Source organism: Myotis brandtii, unplaced genomic scaffold, assembly GCF_000412655.1.
Source record: "Myotis brandtii unplaced genomic scaffold, ASM41265v1 scaffold43, whole genome shotgun sequence".
Lineage (NCBI taxonomy): Eukaryota > Metazoa > Chordata > Mammalia > Chiroptera > Vespertilionidae > Myotis > Myotis brandtii.
In genome coordinates, this window is record NW_005366455.1 from 1853294 (window position 1) to 1868139 (window position 14846).

General features: G+C 36.5%; 1 protein-coding gene across 6 annotated transcripts in view; it reads right to left on the reverse strand.

The window, feature by feature from the left end:
• CREB1 (cAMP responsive element binding protein 1) overlaps positions 1 to 14846 on the reverse strand; it is a 54025-nt gene that overhangs the window by 38374 nt on the left and 805 nt on the right. Inside the window, exon 1 of one of the 6 annotated variants that reach the window (XM_014546084.1) lies at positions 2269 to 2340. The exons of 3 other annotated variants lie outside the window; for them this stretch is intronic. The gene's annotated coding sequence lies outside the window, so the exon portion shown is untranslated. Of the gene's footprint in view, positions 1 to 143; positions 187 to 2268; positions 2341 to 14846 lie in introns of those variants that run through there. 2 more of the 6 variants (XM_014546083.1, XM_014546082.1) reach the window with 2 other exon arrangements.

The window sequence follows — 14846 nt, forward strand, 5'->3', positions numbered from 1 at the left end:
CGACAACAAATAATCAATTTGAACCACGCTTTGATGGTGAAACGACCAGAATGTTCCAGAAGACATGGCAAAGTAATTTTGCTTCATGATAACACACCATCACACACTTCAAAACCAGTTAAAGACATGTTACAAGATCTTACCTGTGAAGTATTAACCCACCTGCTGTATTCACCAGACCTTGCTCCTTCAGATTATCACTTGTTCTCATTGACGGCACACACACTTTCTGAGCAGCACTTCAAAATGTACGAAGAAGTGAAAAATTGGGTCTCTGAATGGTTTGCCTCAAAACAAGAGAAGTTCTACTGGGACAGTATCCACAAATTACCTGAAAGATGGGGGAAATGTGTAGCTAGCGATGGACATTATTTTGAATAAAGCACTTTTGATGTTTCTCTTGAAATTATCGTGTTTTCTTTGATTGCAAAATCGAATTATTAACCGGTACACCTGGTATACCTAGAAACATCTATGAGCAACACGTAATACTCTCTACAATTATTTGGTACTTATTATTTAGTTTTAGGATATCATAACTGTTTGAAAGCCTTGCTAACACATTCTTAACACCTTCAACATGTCTGTATTAATTTTCTAAAGTGTTAAGATTTACTAAAGAAAGTGGTAAAACTTTGAGGTGCTAAACAACAGACTTCAGCTTTCCAGTAATCAATAACTATGTTGCACTGCCTTTTTCCCTTTATCTTTTTCCTTGTACAATTTTTCTTTTGGTTGTTAACCTTAAATACTTATCATTTATCTTTATCACTAGAGGCCCAGTGCATGGATTCATGCACTGGGGGGAGAGGGGTTCCCCTCAGACCGGCCTGCGCCCTCTCTCAGTCCGGGACCTCTCAGCAGATGTCCACCTGCCTGCAGCAGAGGTGAGAGAGGCTCCCGCCACTGCCGCTGCGCTCACCACCCATGAACCCAGCTTCTGGCTGAGCGGTGCTCCCCCTGTGAGAGCGCACTGACCACCAGGGGGCAGCTCCTGTGCTGCGTATCTGCCCCCTGATGGTCAGTGCGCGTCATAGTGATGAGTTGTTCTGCCATTCGGTCAATTTGCATATTAGGGTTTTATTATATAGGCGGATATGTCCAATCCAGCATAATAAGATTTATGCAATCAATACTGGAAATTTAATAATGCTCCAGGTTTCTGATGCTAATAATAGTCTTCTGGTATTAAATACAAGTTATCTTCACTGAAATCAGGTAGTTATACCGCATATTCAAATGTATATAATGTACACACACACCTCAATACACATATCAACTTCAACTATAAAAATTTTATTAGATTATACTGATCACACCTTAACAAAATGAGGTTATATACGTTTGTAGAAAAACAGTAAAAGAACAGACGATGTAATAAAATAAATTTGGTGTCTATCAAGCTAAGTATTCTGACACAATTTTCTCTGTGCTCTTACCAAGGTCTTTCTCCTTTAATTGAAGAACAAACCCATACCTCAGTCTCTAGATATTAGAGCAAGCATGTCAAACTCAAAGGCTAACATGGGTCAAATAAACAAGGTTTAAGTTTATATGGGCCGCAAAAAAAACAAAAGGTTTAATGTTCATAGAAACGTAGGTTTATTTCGATAGAGACATGTTGAATACCCAGGGCTGAAATAAATGAGTAATTGTTAACATAAAATAATAGAACATTTTAATAAAAATTAATATTTTTTCTTGAACATTAACTTACCAGACACTGAATAACTGCACAAATTAATAAGCATAATGTAAATAAACCTATTTTTCTTGTTCTCCGGGAGCAAAATATTTTCTGTTGCGCACACCAAGCAAGTCAGTATAAGACTAATGATGTGACAATTGGCTGTTAAAATATTCGCTGCTAGTATTGGTGGAGAGAAATGGTGCGCTGGCGAGTAAGGGAAATGAATTGCAACACGATTATAGTAATCAGTCATTAGCTAACGTTGTAGTTCATTATTAATAATTATGTGTAACAGGATATTGTAAAAATTAAGTTATGAAATTTTTATTAAAATGTTTCTTACAGCCGAACCGGTTTGGCTCAGTGGATAGAGTGTCAGCCTGCGGACTCAAGGGTCCCGGGTTCGATTCCAGTCAAGGGCATGTACCCTGGTTGCGGGCACATCCCCAGTGGGGGGCGTGCAGGAGGCAGCTGATCGATCTCTCTCATCGATGTTTCTAACTCTCTATCCCTCTCCCTTCTTCTCTGTAAAAAATCAGTAAAATATATATTTAAAAAAAAAAATGTTTCTTACATACCATTATATTGGCTGGGCTGCAAAAATATTTGTTGTGGGCTGCGATTTTGGCATGCTTGTATTAGAGGAAGGCAAGGAAAGTTATATATGAAATTAATTCTCTATTACTTGAATTGATAAGATTTAATCATTTATAAAGCAAATAAGATCTGAAAATGTGTTTATGTCTTTTTATAAATTCTTTGTATTAATAGAAAATAGCTGTACCAATGCTACCAAAAAAGAAGGCAGCATACAGCAAAGGTGAATCTTTTCAATGTTATTTAATAAAATTAATTACCTATATACATTTACTGAATTGAACTCAGAGAAACTGCTTTAAGTTCAATGTTTATATTTTCTAATTTATTGCTATATTGTGAATACCAGATTTGAACACTATTTTTTAATAAACTAAGTTATTTTAAAATATATAGCATGCACTATAGAAAAGATACCGTCCCCTCAAAGGAAGTACTTAAGAGAAGTGAATTAGAAAAATGTTATTTGATTTATAGAAATGTACTGCATGATTTATGACAGCTATCCTAGAATATGTAGCTAATTAATTAATCTATAGAACCTTTCAATAAGAAAACTTTAGTACTTTCTTAAAACAAAGTTGTTATTTTTTAAGTATTGGCAAAATATATATGCTTTGTTTTCCTGCAGGTAAGACTACTGCAACCATGACGATGCATTATTTTAGATAGCCTTTTATCCCATTTCTCCCCATTCTCCTTTCTTTCCAAACACCCAACTGAAACTATGTTTCCAGATTTTTACACCATAAGCCTTTCAAAGAAGTGATCCTATATAAACTTCCACATATGAAGTTCTACTAAATGGATTTTTGGAGCTGAACTGTTTTCCAAGGAAACATACACCTCCTACATACAGTTACTTTTAGAAAAGCAATTTTTGTGTTGACTAAAGAATGAAACTGTCTTCAACTTTTAAATTCTGCTTCATAAACTACCTTAATGCCGAAACTGTAAAGACCCACAGAAGTGTGACCTATTCCATTTACTCAACAAAACCAGAGGGACTTTGTGAAAATCACGATTCAAATGGAAATCAATGTCCAAGTGCTTTTGAACAGTAAGTTTATAAAATCAACAATTTATTATTTTAATAGTTCTGTTTTAAACTAAATTTGAAATGCTATTCTTGGCAAATTATTTACAAATTAGACATGGAAGATTGAAAATTCAGTTTTCCTTAAATAAGTCAGCACATTACAGTAGGAGTCGTCAGACAGGAATTTTGGTTTTGGCTCTGACTTTAGATAAAGAACTAGAGATGTTAAGAGATTTGTAAGGAATTTACAATACTGTTCAGGGCTATACCACATAACCTCCAATATTACAAAAAGTTAAGAATTCTTTGCATTTGGCAATGGAACTGCATGGTCTATTAAGCAACATGCTAATCATTTTAACTATGTCTTTCTTACTAGAAAAAGCCCAAGCATTCATGGAACCAAAGATATATTGGGACTATACTTAAAAATTAGCCATGGTTAATATATAAAGACTAGAGGCCCGGTGCACGAAATTCGTGCACTGGGGGGGGGGGCACACCCTCAGCCCAGCCTGCATCCTATCACAATTCAGGAGCCCTCGGGGGATGTCTGTCTGATGGCTTAGGCCCACCCCCCATGGGACATCCTTAGCGCTGCTGTGGAGGTGAAAGAGGCTCCCACCACAGTTGCTGTGCTCGGTGAGCCTGGCTTCTGGCTGAGCGGCGCTCCCCCTGTGGGAGTGCAATGACCACCAGGGGGCAACTCCTGGGTTGAGTGTCTGCCCCCTGGTGGTCCTGAGCATCATAGTGACCAGTCGTTCCACTGTTGGGCTGAAACTGGCTCTCCAAAATCCCCCAAGGGGTCCCGGATTGCAAGAGGACGCAGGCCAGGTAGAGGGACCCCGCCGGTGCACAATCGGGGATGGGGATGAACTGCGGGACGGCTCCAGGGCATGTCCGGCCAGTCTCGCTCAGTCCCAATTGTCGTCCGGACCCCAGCAGCAAGCTAACCTACCAGTCGGAGTGTCTGCCCCCTCGTAGTCAGTGCACCTCATAGCAAGCAGTTGAGAGGCCTTAGCATATCATTAGCATATTATGCTTTGATTGGTTGAATGGCTGACCAGATGACTGGACACTTAGCATATTAGCCTGGTAGTGATTTCTGGTAAGGTCATTTTGATTAATGCAATCTCATGTTATTTCTCATGTCTCAGAGATGGGACAGGATGAGTCAATAAAAATTCAAAGTATGAAAAATTTTTAAGCAATGGAAAAAACCTAACTTCCTTGGTTTAAAAAAAATAAATCTGTAATTTCAGTACATTTTAATTATATGAAATCTATATTTCCACTTCCTTTAATCTGTGCAACTCTAAAGGGGCACTGTTTTTAATCCATTTAAATTTGTGACCCTGCAAGAGGGAATCGTTCAACAAATACATGTTCTGTGCCTATCACATATGTAAGTGTTCTGCTAAAAACTATGGGAACTAAAAAGAAGCAGACAAGAACCTTTCTCTCACTGAGCTTACAAGCTAACAATGGGTAAAATATAGGGTGGAACAAAAGTAGGTTTACAGTTTGCAGCATGGAAAAACAGTTTATTCTGGTATTATTTTATTTTTATTTTTTTGTTAATCCTCACCCAAAGATATTTTTCCATCAAGCCTGCAACCGAGGTATGTGCCCTTGACCAGAATCGAACCCACAACCCTTCAGTCCGGGAGGGCCGATGCTCTAACCACTGAGCTAAACAAGCTAGGTCAGCAATAAATTATTAAAATTCTCCAGGGCTCAATTTAACCATATGTAAAAACAAAAGAGTTATGGGTACTACTCTCTTCAGGGTAAAAGTCTGTAAAGTATGAATTCCCCAAATACAGTAGAATTTATGAGTCATACACTACACCCACACAAGTGTCATAATAAATTCTCTCATAACAAATAATTCTCAAAACATAGTACTTAAAATGTTTCACTTAAAGTTGTCATTTCTTGATTTTTGTTTCTGATGAAAAGAAACATCATCAGTTACCCCAACTAAGGGGTCTGGACACAGAATAAATGGAAGTCCAGAGGAGACATGGTATAAGTCAAATATGCATTAGTGGCTTTAGTTATTTTTCATCAAATAATGGTGTCCTGTTTGTCTGGGCTTTCAGGGATATTTAGAAAATGTTGTAATTAAATAAGAATTTATGATGTCCAAGACAGGGACACCAAAAGCACAAGCAACAAAAGGTAAAATATATGAACTGGAAATCATCAACATTAAAAACTCTGGTGCCTCAAAGGGCATCATCAAGAAAGTGAAGACCTGACCAGTGTGGCTCACTGGTCAGAGCATTGGCCTGTGCACCGAAGGGTCCTGGTTTCAATTCCTGGTCAAGGGCATGTACCTGGGTTGCACGGCCTGGTCGGGGCACATGAGGGAAGCAACCAATAGATCTCTCTCTCTCACATTGATGTTCCTCTCTCCCAATCCTCCACTCTCTAAAAATCAATGGAGAACATATCCATTGAGGATTAAGAAACAAACAAAAAAATAAATAAAATGAAAAGACTGACCAATCAATACAGTGTGACCCTAATCAGGACCCTAACTCCTTTAGTCCTCTATATCATCCATCACATGGAAGCCACCAGGAAGCCAGGTGTTTGAGCATGAGCTCACCTGCGACTCTAGGTGTGGCACCATTTCTTTAATTGATAACCTTTACTTTCTCGGCTGGGGAAAAAAAGCAAGACAATCCACAGAATGAAAGCATATTTTGTAAATCATATATCTTGTTTCTAGAATAGTAAGAACTACAACTCAATAAAAAGACAACTAACTCAATTTAAAAATGGGCAAAGGATCTGAATAGACATTTCTTCAAAGATATATAAATGGCCAATAAGTACATGAAAAGATTCTAGACATCATTAGCGATCAGAGAAATCCAAACTGCAGAGATACCACTTCTTACCCACCAAGATGGCTATAATGAAAAAGAATAACAAGTGTTGGTGTGGATGTGACCCTCATAGCCAGTGGGAATGTAAAAAGGTACAGTAGCTTTGGCAAAGTGTGACAGTTCCTCAAATGGTTAAACAGTCACCATATAATTCAACAACAACTCCTAAGTATATATTCAGGAGAAATGAAAACATATGCAATAAATGAATATTCATGGCAGTTTTATTAATAAATAGCCCAAAAGTCCAAATGTCCATGAATTTATTGATAAAATGTGTATCCATAAAATGGAATATTTAGCAATATAAGGAAATGAAGTACTAATACATCCAACTTGGATGAACTTTGAAAGCATATGCTACGTGAAAAAGGTTATCACAATGAAAAACTTACTGTGTAAGTCCATTTATATGCAATGTCCAGAATAGGTAAATCTATAGACAGAAAATAGATTTAGTGGTTGCCTGGTGCTGGGGGTATGAAGAAATTGAGGGGTAAAGGCTATGAGATGCTAGGTTTCTTTTGAGAGTAATGAAAATATCCTAAAACTGACTGTGGTGGTAGATGCACAACTTTTTGAACATGCTAAAAACCAATATACTGTACATTTGAAATTGGTAGATTGTATGTGAATATTTCAATAAAACTACTAAAAACTATGATGTCCAATGTTTACACTGCAATATAATCTACCATGAAGGAGAGTGAATTAGGAGTCAGGAAATCTATGTTGTAGCCAAATTTATCATGTCATTCCTGTTTATATTGTTCCTCCTCTTATATGAAATTTAAAGCTTCCTGCCTCACACTCAGAGTTCCTCATAATGTGAGATTATAGTTAATGTAATACTTCCTTCAACAACTTGTGAGCACATTAGGTTTATTCTACTTCCATGTCTTCATTTTTGTTGTCCATGCCATAGCTTAGAATACACACCCTTTTATCTCTATTTATCCAAGTTCTTCAGTATTGTTTAAATTCTTTCTCACAAAACTTTCCCTCACTAAACTGATTCTCTTTTAAGCTCCTATAGCCCTTCAACACAATAGTGAAAACTGATATTCTGCCCTGAATAAATCATTTCCACTACACCGTAAGTTCCTTGAAGTTGGGAGCCATATAATCAGGCTTTAGTATTTATAGCAACTAGAGCAGTAGTTCTCAACCTTCTGGCCCTTTAAATACAGTTCCTCATGTTGTGACCCAACCAGAAAATTATTTTCGTTGCTACTTCATAACTGTAATGTTGCTACTGTTATGAATTGTAATGTAAATATCTGATATGCAGGATGGTCTTAGGCGACCCATGTGAAAGGGTCGTTTGACTGCCAAAGGGGTCGCGACCCACAGGTTGAGAACCGCTGAATTAGAGCAATCCTTCATTTAATATCTATAAAAATACTTAACTGAATAAATTTTCGTGTGATTATTTCACTACAAAAAGTTTTTAAATAAATGTTCATTGAATAAAGGACTAGATTGATAAATGGCAATAAGTAAAACCAACGTACTACTATTACTGGTCAGAGCAAACAATAAAGCTGCTGATATTATATAAAAAGAAATACCCCTTTAAGGATACAAAGTGAGAACAAGCAATAATTTTTGCTTGTGATAAAAAAAAAAAACCAAGATACTTCTCAGTCTCCTACTGCCAATCACTTATACAAACAGAGATAACGGCCCTAAAAATAATGTTTATTCAGCTTTGGCTAAACTACAAACATTTTTAGCTATATCTAATATTGTCATATAGTTGTAACTGAAAACTCACATGCATATAACTAGCTCATTTGGAATACACTTAAAATTAAAGAAATAAATCTTAGTTTTAGAGAAGATTCATTAATATTTGGGAAAGACATTTTCTATTACTTTTGGCATAAGTCAATTTTCAGGCTCACTCTCCACTCCTATCCAGGTCACTACTTAGCTATTTTAACTTCTGCTAAATTCTCTCTTCTCCAACCAAATGTCAGTCTTCACTTCTTTCCTTTTGGGAACACACACACACACACACACACACACACACACACACCCCCTCAACATCAATCTCTTACACTCCAAATCTTTGCCCCTTGTTAGATTCCTCAGAGATCCTAGATAAATTCAGCAGCAGAAAGAAAACTCTTATGTGCTTTTCATCTTGGTTCAGGCAGCTCATCTCATTTATGGTAAACTCCTTTATTACACCTTACCTCAACCCTGAGAAAAAGCAACTCAAGCATTTACAAGTTTTTCAAGGAGTACTACTGTGGTGTTTTTTTTTTCTTTTGAAGTTGAGATTCATGTAACTAGCCTCAAGCATAGATTAAACATATAAAGGTAATTTTTCATCACTGGAGAACTGTCTTCTCCTTCTCTGTTAGGATAAACACTAGAATATGAATGATTAATCTTGTCCCCTCTTCCTTTTGGTAACCTAGTAGACAAGTGAACAAAACTGGGTAAATTATAACAACACATCTTTACAGGGCCATGTCTGGCAGATCTCAAAGAATGCAAAACAAAGCAAACAGGACACGAGACATGAGTTATTTGTCCTGTGCATATATATATATTAAGGGGAGAAAAGCATTCTGAATAAGAAAAAATAAATGGCTAGTCTTACCTAAGTTTCCAATGTCTCAGAAACCTACATTTATAGATATGATAGTATAGAGTAAGTTTAAAACCATACTTTCTTCTTAAGACTTCAGAAAGTTGACCAGGGCAACCTCTATATAATGACTGATTTAGCATATACATTAAATGGCAGAGGAAAACAGCCATTTTCTCCTTATCCGTTTGTTACTTTAATTCATTACCTTTACCTCCTCCTCAAAAGGCAATTCAACAACTCCATATCGTGAGAAATTATTTAATTCCTTGGCAGCACACAGATATATATTCCAGAAGAAAAATGTTTTGCCTCTAAAAACTTTAATTATCCCCCCAAATCTTTAAAAGTGCTTTGTAAATGTTTCAGATAAAAACAGCACATATTAGCCCTAGGCAGTTTGGCTCAGTGGATAGAGCTTCCACCTCCCTATCTTTTTGGAAGATAGGGAGCTTATCTATGTCCCTCCTACTAGATTATTAGTTATCTTTTTCTAACTTTAATCAACTAAAAAAATGTATAGCATATGTATTTTAAAGATAAACAAACAGCATTTAACCAGGTTAAATAATGCTTAGAAGAGCCAAAAAATATATAAAGGGAGATGCTGAAACTTAATTTTGTGCTCTACTTGAAGTACTACTTGGTCTAATTGGTTGACCAAAGACTTCTGGGGGTGAGGTGGGATCATCTAAGCAGTAAAATCTCAGTACAGAACAGGGGTGGGCAACCCCTGGCACACGTGCCAAACATGGCATTCCAGTAACTTTTGCTGGCACACGAAACCCTCTCTTATAATCTTCCATTCACAATTTTTTTCTTAATATCGACTTCTTTATTTTTCAGATAAATTCAGTGTAGGTACATCTTAGATAAATAATTTTACATAACAAGTTATTTTAAAGGCCATAGACATGGATTGACGAGAAAGGGGAAGAGCAATCTCTATGCCTCTGTCTTAACTCTCCCTGCCTTCCTAGATCCGACCAGTGTTTTGGTTTCATCCACATACGCTTGTGAATCTTTGTTCTCAGTGATGAATTTTGTTAAGTCTCGTAATAGGAGTAGCCTGACGGATGAAAGTAGTAGCTCGTGCATATCTCTGAAGGTCACGAAATATAAACCTGATGTAAAATCTCTGTCATCAGTGATGCAGCAGCAAAAGTCCCACTGATAATATCAAACGGAGTCATAAAGTTTTCTGTCGGACTATCAGTGTACATGTATACATTAAAAAATAAATGTATTTTTCATCATCATATACTGTGTTTTTGTCACTCGAATGAATTTTATTATTTCTTCAAGGTTCTTCACATACGTACACCTTAAGAGATATCAAGTAGGTGTAACATGTTCTCAAAAAATTAGGGTTGGCACACAGAAGAATTTTGAGTCAGAGATTTTGCTGGTTTTGGCACGCACTCACAAAAAGGTTGCCCTGCCCTGGTATAGAATCATATAGGTGAAACTATTTACTTAGGCATCTATAACAATAAAAGCATAATATGCTAGTTAGACTGGACGTCCTTCCAAACGACCTTCTGGATGAAGGCAGGGCTGTGAGGGAAGCCTGGGTCCCAGGTGCCAGAGGGAAGCCAGTGCTGGCAGCCGGGGGAAGGAAGCCTACTCTTGCACAAACTTTGTGCATCGGGCCTCTAGTCAAATATAAATCTGACAATTACACTAAAAAATTTAGAAAATCATCAAAGAATAAGTTAATGACTATGCAAAAAATAAATACAGGAAGAAAGCTAGTATTCTCATCAGCATTACTGGGTCATAATATCCCATGAAAATAATCTGCTTAAAAAAAAAGGATTACCCAGCTGAGCTGGCTGGTGTGGCTCAGCAATTGAGCACTGACCCAGGAACCAAGAGGTCACAGGTTCTATTCCCTGTCAGGGCACATGCCTGGATTGCGACTCCATTCCCAGTAGGGGGTGTGCAAGAGGCAGCCAATCAATGTTTCTCTCTCATTGATGTTTCTATCCATCTTTCTCCTTTAAAAAAAAAAAAAAATCAATAAAAACGTTTTGTGTGTTTTTTTTTTAAAGAACTGAACTACATGAGATGTTCTTTCTCATTTAGAGAGAAAGCTATTGAGAATATTTTGGCTGAAATAGCAATAGGAGGTAGGATAAAGAGCCTCAACAAGAGTTAAATTCAGACTAAATTCATTTTCATAGTTAACTCTTACACACCTTACTTGCCTTTTCATGCACAAAAAGCTAACAAGGTAATGAGGAAGTTCAAATGACAATTTCCTGTCAGAAACTGTTATTTATCAGTCAAATGAATTCTCTTTCATTTAAAGAAATAAAGGCATAATGATAGATTACTTTAAAGGGTCAGGTAAGATCTAAAAATAAAATCAGCTCAGTAACTAGTTAATAAATACGGGTACATTCATATGATGAAATGCCTCATTGTTAAAAAACAAAAATGAAGCTCTTTTTGCTAAGCAGTATTGAGTGGATTAAAGCAAGATATATGATGGTGTATATAGTAGACTATCATTTGTATAAAAGGAGGGGAGAGTATATACGTATTTGCTTGTGTATGAATATATACCTCTGAATGAATAATTGGCAATACTCGGACAACTTGGTGGGGGCGACAGACAGACAGACAGACAGACACACACACACACACACACACACACACACACAGACTTTTCCTATAAATTTTGTTTTGAATTATGAATTATCTGAATGACATTAAAAAATAAAACTGAAAATATAAAACTGTAGTATTCATCTTTTCCATTATTTCACCAAGTATAATCTCTCCTTCCTTTGATATTCTGCCTTATTAGTCATTGAGTCCTCAAAGTTCCTTTAGAGTTGCGACAAGACAGTGTAATTCATCTTTGGATTTGCTGCAGCTTCTACTCCATAGTAATATTAATAATGAATAATTTAAAAATAAAAAATATTTGTTGGGCACTTGTGTAATTTAATATGTATTAACTTATTTAAACAGTTTACATGTATTAATTTATTTAATTCCCACATTTCTATGAGGTGGATATTGTACCTTTATGACCAAGCAAACTGAGGTATGGAGAAGAAACCTGCTCCATGTCCCACAGCTAGGAAGTTAAAATAAGGCTTAAAAATGAGTATCTATCATTGAGTCCCTAAGGAGGTACTTTATCTCATGACCCTGTTAAAAAGGTGGTATTATTCTAATTTAACAAATAAGAAAACTGAGGCTGAGGAAGATTAAAAAATTCCCGGTAAGTCACAAATTTCCTTGAGGGTAGGCACATGACAATAGTGTCAGCAGGGATTCTAACACTTAATGCTCTTTCTACTAACTACATTCTGTCACAGTGAATGCTAACTAAATACCTGAATTACCACAAACTGTTGTCTCAAGTGATACTGCAGTAGAAATGAGTTCACACATAAGAAAAAGAAAATCCTTGCCCTGACTGGTTTGGCTCACTGGATAAAGCGTTGGCCTGGAGACTGAAGGGTACCGGGTTCGATTCCGGACAAGGGCATGTACCTTGGTTGCGGGCACATCCTCAGTAGGGAGTGTGCAGGAGGCAGCTGAATTGATGTTTCTCTCTCATCAATGTTTCTGACTCTCTATCCCTCTCCCTTTCTCTGTAAAAAAAAAAAAATATATTAAAAAGAAAAGAAAAGAAAATCCTTGCCTTTTTTCTATTCCCTGTCTACTATATCCTTACATTCAGATTTGAGCTCTTAACTATTCAATTAAAAAGCCATCACTGTGACACTGTACGTCAAGAAAGATATGCTTATAAGACTGTGTTACAGGCAAACAAGTGCATATAACTGAATCTAGTAAGGTATTTATGGAATAAATGAAATTATAAATTTCAGTGATACATTGTAAGCATTAAGTTGCAAGAACATTTTTTCTACTGTAGAAGAGGAAAAATATTTTTAAATTGACACGAAGTGGGGAATACATACATGTGGGACAAAAGTAGGTTGTTATTCATATGGAAAATGATATAATTAATAATACAATAATTAATAAATTGTAATACAAGAATAAACTCTTTCTTGTACTAACAACTGTAAACCTGTTTTTGCCCACCATGTACTTGGTTTTACTATAACCTTACAGCTGTAAGCCTATTTTTGCCCCACCCTGTACTTGGTTTTTAATATAACCATATTATATTCTAAAACAACAAAACACAATGTCTTAGAATGTGATGAAATAAAGCTACTTTTCTATGAAGAAAAGTTTCTATTTGTCAGATCTAATCAAGAATATAAATTTCAGAAAGCAGAAAAAGGAAGTTGCCGTTTTATAGGTCAGGTTTCTAAGTTCCCTTAGGCTCTTACATGAAAAAAAAAAAAGTCATTCAAAAGGGGTACCAGCGTTAAATCCCATAAATGCCTTTTAACATTTTTCAGTCAATTTGTGTCAAAGATTCATTCATTTTCTGAATACATGGTCTATTAATAAATTAATCACAGATTTAACTGTGATTTTTTTACTGATCCGTGAGAGGGGGTAGAAGTGTAATTTTTAGTACCATGCTCCATGTGAATGTTCACACATTAATGAATATAAAAGTTTGAAAAGTTTCACTTGGAATTGCTAAGAATTAACAGATTATGAATTTATAAATAAAGTTTAAATTTTCAGAGGAAGAGTTGTCCTATATTCTCTGTAGGAGAAAAACGTTCCTCAACTGATGCTGGGTTTCAGAAAATCTTTCTTAAGGAAAAACAGTAATCTATAACATTATCAATACTATAATTTCCTCAGTGTTTGTCAATAAAATCATCTTCTCAGTCCTTATGGAAAAACTCTTTATTGCATTTTCTTAATTTTTTCAACAATGACAAATTGCTAATGTGTGTTTAAGACTTGTAATACAGCAAAGTAGGTTTTGAAAAAGTGACCTGGCAACAGGAAAATAAGAGGGCTTATATTACCAATCAGTATTTATTCCTAACAAGAAACCTTGTATATTAACTAGTTCTAGTGAAATGTGGCAGACCAAGTGTTTTTAAAACAAATAATTCGTTCATCTTTTGCAACACCTAAAAATAACCGGTTTTTGTGTTTTTTTTTTTACTTTTAAATCAGGAAATAAGCAGTGAGTGTAAAAGATTTCAATAGCTGGCAACCAAAAGTATCTTTTATACTAAACCTTTAGGAGGTGGAACTGATGTAAGCTAAGGCCGGAATGAAATTCTAACTCCTAAAAGAGGGTATGACACACTTAAATAGGTCATACCGCAGGTCCGCTAAAAAATCATCTTTTTAATCTTTAATGTGTCAATGACTTTCCTGCCATGCCTTTTCCTAACAAAGAAAAAATAAGCCTTGTGGCTTAAACCGTCAGTCTCTGGTCGGGGTTACCCACCGCATTCGGGAGACAAATAGTGGATATTTAAAAAATGCCTATTTTTAGAATTAGTATTAATCAATATGTTCACGTTTAGACAGAAATATGTGGGGAAACATGGTGGCGGGAGGCGGGGTGGAGCGATCCAGAGGACCCAAACGCGTTGGCATGGTTGGCAAGAAAAAAAAAAAAAAAAACACACATAAAAAGTGATGTAAAGCAAAAGTACATCGACCAAAAACGAAGTGTTTCACAATGATAGATCTCAAGCGATCACCTTATTGAAAAGGGTTAAAAGCGAAACTGTTTTCAAACAGCAGCTTCCCTTTTACCCAACTGTTTCAAACTTATTAGAAATCTTTTTTTCTTAGCAACCCCTTCCTCCCAAAAAGAATGCATTTCCATGACTACTGCCTTAGGGGGGGAGAAAAATAAAAATAAAAAGAGGTGAGGGGAAAAGAGTCAAAACTACCTAAAAATGCACAAGCCCTCCTCGCTTCCCGGAGCAGAAAAGCCAGGGTCCCCGCCATGGTGTGGAGCGAGCGGGGGGAAAGGGCACGAACAAAATACAGGACGAGGAGAAGCCGTGGGTTCCGAACTTTATTGCACAAAGAGAGCGGGGAAGAGCGGGTCCGCCGCCGCCGCGCTGCTCCGCACGCCGCGGGCAGGGCTAG